The sequence below is a fragment of the Balaenoptera acutorostrata genome, chromosome 15 (genome assembly GCF_949987535.1).
Source record: "Balaenoptera acutorostrata chromosome 15, mBalAcu1.1, whole genome shotgun sequence".
NCBI lineage: Eukaryota > Metazoa > Chordata > Mammalia > Artiodactyla > Balaenopteridae > Balaenoptera > Balaenoptera acutorostrata.
In genome coordinates, this window is record NC_080078.1 from 51,078,782 (window position 1) to 51,084,783 (window position 6,002).

The 6,002-nt window shown below is 42.4% G+C and overlaps 1 non-coding gene across 1 annotated transcript; it reads right to left on the reverse strand.

Annotated features, from left to right (window-relative positions):
• Positions 1 to 3,065: 3,065 nt before the first annotated feature.
• Positions 3,066 to 3,140, reverse strand: TRNAV-UAC (transfer RNA valine (anticodon UAC)). The gene has a single exon. It is a non-coding gene; the product is annotated as a tRNA-Val (tRNA).
• Positions 3,141 to 6,002: the final 2,862 nt, after the last annotated feature.

Consider the following 6,002-nt stretch of genomic DNA (forward strand, 5'->3'; position numbering starts at 1 on the left):
GTAGAAAAACTTGGAACCAAAGAGCAGGGATTTACATTTTTAAAATTCATTTCAACAACTATATGCAAACCGCTCATTGTCACCGACACTGGGTGGTGGGTATCCAGGGGTGACCAATTCAGAGTGTTTCATGTCCTTTTGGAGCTTTCAGTATGTGGCAGAGAGATTATTACAAGTTGTGATAATGCTGTGAAGGGGAAAGGGATGCTATGAGGGAATATACCAAGGGGACTATAAATTTAGAGGGGTTGAGGAAACACTTGTATGAAAAAACACCCTATCTAGTAAGGAGCTGGGCTAGAATTGGGGTCTAAATCTGTTAGGCTGTTGGTGGATAAAATGACATCTGTGTGCTTCATTTTGTAAAAGAGATGTGCTCTTAACATTTTTAAAAAATAAAAAAAATATTCTATTTTAATTCTGTTTTAATTTTTCTACTATTCATAAAATATATTAGAGTAGGGAAAAAACTCAAGGGTTCCCCATGTAGGGATCACTTGGTTAGCAGTCATTATATCTGTTATCCAAAAATTACTTGAATGCCTTCAGTGGTCAGGAGCTCACTACCTCCAAATATAGCCTATTCTGCTCTCAGTAACACACATGACTTATTACATTCTCATTGTGTGCTCAAAGCTGCTTCCTCATTATTTCCATCTGGTCAACCTAGAAAAATACTAGAGAAAGAACTGACTTCTTCCTCATGATGTTTCCCATGGTACTCTGCTGATTTGCCCACCTGATGATTCAGGGATCCCTTCCTCATCTTTTCCCTGGCAAAGTATCACCAGGGACCATCATCTTAATTCCCTGAGTGTCCCTCTTAAAACAGCACAACCAGAACTGAACAAAGTGTCATCTGACCAGCCCACAAAGTGTCAGTATTTTTCTTACTGTGATCTGGTCACTTCCCTTTCTCCACAGCCATAGTCTGGTAACAAATGGACCACAGCACCCTTACTTGGCTCTGTCACAGTGCTTCAGATTTCTATTATTTGTTCATGTGTTCTGCTTTTCACTCATTCCATCAGAAACTCCTTGAGGGAAGCTTCTACCATAGGGTTTTGCACATAACAATCAGACCCTAAATGTTCTTCGAAAGAAATTTTGGAAATGGAGAAAGCCCCTCTGTTTCTATCAGAAGATCTGTCTGAGTTCACTCCTTAAAAATCAGACTTGAAAATCAGAAGATTCCATCATGACTGTCCAAATTATCTAATGCTGCTATGAGGATTGGGACCATTCAGAACATTTGCCCAACTGGTGTTTCCTACTAAGGGTGTCTTGGCGTTTCCTAGTAAGGGTGTCTAACAGTCACGCATTAGTGATCCCCAAAGTTTTTTTTTTTTTTTAATCAAGGACAGCTTTTAAATTCCCTTTATTTTTTTGATTCAGTTAAAATCTCTCTGTCCATCTTTACATCTCTTTCACTATCCTGCCCTGCTTTCAGCCAGTTTCTCCATGTTTGCTATGCTCCCAAATTCTTGCTCATTTGCCATCATTTCGTCCTGCAGGAACAAACACTGGTTGGGGTTCTTCACTTCACTACTGATCTTTCCCGTTATAAAAACACAGTCCGTTTGGATTTTGTTCTGCAAGCAAGCTGGAGATTTTCTGTCTGCCAGGCTCCTTGGCCAACATGTGGAGAAGAATACGATCTTGTGTACTGTAGAAAGGCTATTTTCTAAAACCGAGAGGAATAGCTGTGGGGTGAGGATGGGAGGAGAAATGGAATCCTGTGAGAGGTGGTCAGGCCAGTTTCAACAGCACCTTGCATTTATGCAGCGCTGACCATGGGCCGGGCACTCTGCTGAATGCCTTCCGTTTACTCATTTAATCTACACAACAACTCAATGAGAAAAGTCTGAATACTATCCCCATTTTACAGATAAAGAGACTGAAGTTCAAAGTGGTTTAAAAATGTACCCAAGATTACGCAGATAGTAAGGAGTAGAGGTGGAGAGCAAAATCCTAGCAGCTCTGGCACCAGAGCCCATGTTTCCTCTTACTGTGGCTATTTCAATGCTGCCTACCGGGATTCCTCCCCGAATTCTCAGAAGTCATCCAGTCCTATTACCATATACAGTCTTGCTCTGACTAGACCCATCAACTTAGAAATAGAACTCAATGTGTGCCACAGTTAGATTGGCAGGAACACTGGACTGTAGTTAGGAGTCATGAATCCTGTGTCGTGTATCTGAACCTCTTCTCCAAAATCTTGGATTAGAAGCTCACTAAAGTCTTTCATTTCTTGATGCTATTCCTAAATAAGAAAAACAAGAATGTTAGAGCATGAGAGGGTGTTAGCCATCATCTCTAGCCCTGTGTTTCCCAATATGCGGAGGAGATGTGCTGTTAAAAAAAAATTAGAGTCGTTTACTGAGATGGTTACCCACATTTCATTCCTGGTAGGTCACCCTGCCAATGTCATGACGAAAGTCTCAGTGTGGTGCTAGGGTGTCTTCAACACCTCTCTAATGCTTTCTAATCTCCCTTTTTAACCAAGAGAGAGCAGGCTCCAGATTGAGAGCCTTTGGCAGACAACAGTATTCATTGTAATGGTTTTATGTGGTCTGCCAGAAGAGACCTCTTCAAGCAAACCTAAAACCTAGGCTTAATAAGAGTGTAGTGGTGCAACTGGGAAAAGGACCTTGGCTTAACCAGTGTCCCAGAAAGCAAACATTTTCGAAGACATGAACCTGAAGGTCAGGAAGTGTGCCCCTCCACGAGGGAGGTTTTCTGTGCCTTCTTTGCAAAGCTGGGCCTAGTGAAATGAAGGCTTTACCAACACTGAAGAAAACACTGTCCTATTGTGCCAACTTTGGGGTGTTACCTTGGATTTATGGAAAGTAATCCTGGTTCCCATGTATAGATAAGGTGAAAAGTTTCTTTGTAAAATTAATTAATTTGAGTAAAATAAGAGATGTGATCTTTCCTCTCATTTGAGTCACCATCTAGTGGAGAAGATGTTGATTTTCATCCAGTAGAAGGTGTAAGAGTGTTCTGTTTGGTAGAAAAAAATAACTCCTAAGGTGACCGTTTGAACAGAAATATAAGCAGTCTTGTGGTTCCACTGGGAATGGAACCCAGGACCTTCTGCGTGTAAAGCAGATGTGATAACCACTACACTACTTGGAACCACCACACCACGTGGAACCTTAAGGTGACTGTCTGGTTGCCCCATGAGATGTTGACCAGCTTTTTATCTAACCTGGACATTTTAGTCCATCTTTTTCAAATGCCTGTAATAACCTCTAATTTTCTATTCCTCTTTGGAACTGGTTTTCCATAGTCCTGGTCCCCTCATAATGGAGTTGAAATCTTTGATTCATGTTCATTCTATACTTGCAGATGAACCATGTTTTAAATTTTTGAAAAACAAAACAAAATAATTAGTCTTTGATAACACTGAACAAGTAAAATTTAGCAATTATTCCTTGATCATGTCCAGTAGGCCAGGCACACAAATAAACAGAATTAAAAACTGTGGTAAGTGCTTTGAAGGAAGAAGTGAGTGTGGGGTAAGCTTAGTTTTTATTTGAGTCAAAGAATTGAAAGAAAGGAAGTTGAAAATATGTAAGTGATTAGACATGTGGTTCAGAGACAGTAAAATTGTGATGGTCACGTGTGATTGGCTGAAATTCTGAGGTGTCTGGCTATCTCCCCCTACAGATAGATTCCTATACACTCAAGGCAGATGAGCTCCTTCCCTAAGCCCATAGCTCCTCACAACCTGATGGATGATCCTCCACACAACTGCAGCATTGCCCTTCTCTGCCTTCTTGGCCATATGGTAGCGCGTATGTGGTGGGAGAAGGGGACAGCTGTACTGGAGAGAGGGGGGCGTTGCCCATGGGAGACAGGCTGGGACCTTGGACCCAGGCCCCTTGGCTGCAGTGCTTGCACCTGGACAAACGTCTCCTCGAGCAGCAGAACACAAAGAAACTAAAAATAACTGCGTGCATGTGCAGTTGGGGCAAATTATGGGCAACAAGATACAAAAAGACCAAAAAGCCCAACTGCCACTTCTGAGGTGTCAGGAGCACAAGCAGGGTACCGCGCATGCCCCCTGCACACAGCACCACATAAGGGGTGCGCAAACCACCTAAGCCACCCCTCTGGCCCACCCCTGGACCCGCCTCTACTCTCACCCCATATAGGGAACCAGCTCACCCCCCTTTGGGGAGCGAGCAAGGGAATGTTTTATTCTCACTCCCCCTCTGCTGCAGCAGGGACCTCAATAAAGCCTTGCCTGAATTTCTTGTCTGGCCTCTGATCAATTTCTATTGCTTCAGGAGGCCAAGAGCCCTAGTCAGCAACACATGGAAGAGACAGAGGCCAGCCCTAAAAATGACTCCTATATACCCCTTTCTTTCCTCTTAGAGGTGCAGAGCTGGGGGGCACTTTGCCAACTCCCGGGGAGCAATGTTCTATTGGGACTCACATTACTTTAAATGGCAGACAAACGGATAAGCTGGTGCAGTGATTCTCAAACTCTCTTCTGCCTCTGTCTTGCTCATATGCCCAGAACAATTCCATCGGAAATTCTGGGGTGAAGAGGAAGCTCAGGTAGCTGGGAAAAGCTGCCATACCCCACGATGTTTTATGTCCAGCTTCTATTCTGAGACTCTCAGGCAGATGTTTAACTGCACAGACCCGTGGACTAAAACAGGCAGCCCTCAGCATGGTAAGAGGATGTTGACTCTTGTCTTTAACACCTTCCTACCCTCACTGTCAGAACTTCCCACCACTATCTTGACACCCTTCCCTCTTGGAAATCAGTGGCTTCAGGAGAAAAACACATCCCGGTTAGTTATCACATTTGATTAAACACCTCACCCCGAAGTGTAAATATTTCAGGGGCCCCTCCTTTCGCAGAGATATTTGTACCCCGTGGCTTTATTGCAGCCTCTCAAACAGTGGAATTTCTGCTATCAGGAAAAGCCAGATAAAGGGGATATTTTGGGAAGGAGGATTTCCCAAAGTCTAGTCCTCAAAACAAATTGCTTTAGGACAATTATGACAGTGATTTATTGAAGTAAAAAGGCTATTACTTTGTTCTTGCCACATAAAATGTCTATGTTTGCTTAGCTTAGCTGATTTCCTGGTATATCTGAAATACACTGACAGAACCCCAGAGAAGAATGTTTGTCTTTTTTTTTCTTCTTCTTTTTCTGTATTGCTTAGACTCAGTTTCTTCCCCTTGGGAAGAAATTTTAAAAATATTTCACAGCTGCTTTGAAAACAGCTGTATAAATGCAAGACAGTAATAGGGAAAACCAAAACATGCACCAGGGCAAAATAAGACCAAAGTTATTAAACCATAACCTAAAGATACTCAAAGTAAAATACACATACATGTTGAGTTCAAAACATATGTGATTTAATTAAGATCGAACTTGGGTTTAAAAATATTGGCTAAGCAAAACAGTACGTCTGACACTTGAAAAATCTTAAATCATTCACACACACGTACACACATAATGTGGGAACACAAAATCATTTCCTGAACCCTAAAGCCGAGGAGGCCTGAGTGTTAAAACAAAATGAGGTCTTCAGCGCACAAATCTAGTGAATTGCCTAGAACATTTTACGACAGTCCCTGCCCGCCCGCCTTGCAAGTATCACACACTGTTTATTCATAGCAATATCAATTAGTCATCCTGTTCCAATCCCTGCAAGGAGATTATCTACTTTATCACCCTGAGCAGTGTGCAGATAACACAGCGGAGGTTCCCGATGGCCGACTGTATCCATTTGTTTTCGTTTCATTCCCGGGACAGGGGAGTTATAAAGCTGTGTGTAGGAAATGCAGCATTTGTCCTACACAAACGTCTTTATCTTTATTTGCCCCATTGTTGGCTATATTTTTTAGTCTACTGGCAGCCAAAGGTCACATTTCCATGAAGATAAATTTCATATTGGACCCGCTGGGAGCTGATGTCAGTGCAAATCTGTGCCAGGACAGATTCAAAATGATGGCAAAGAGGAAGTTTCTGTAT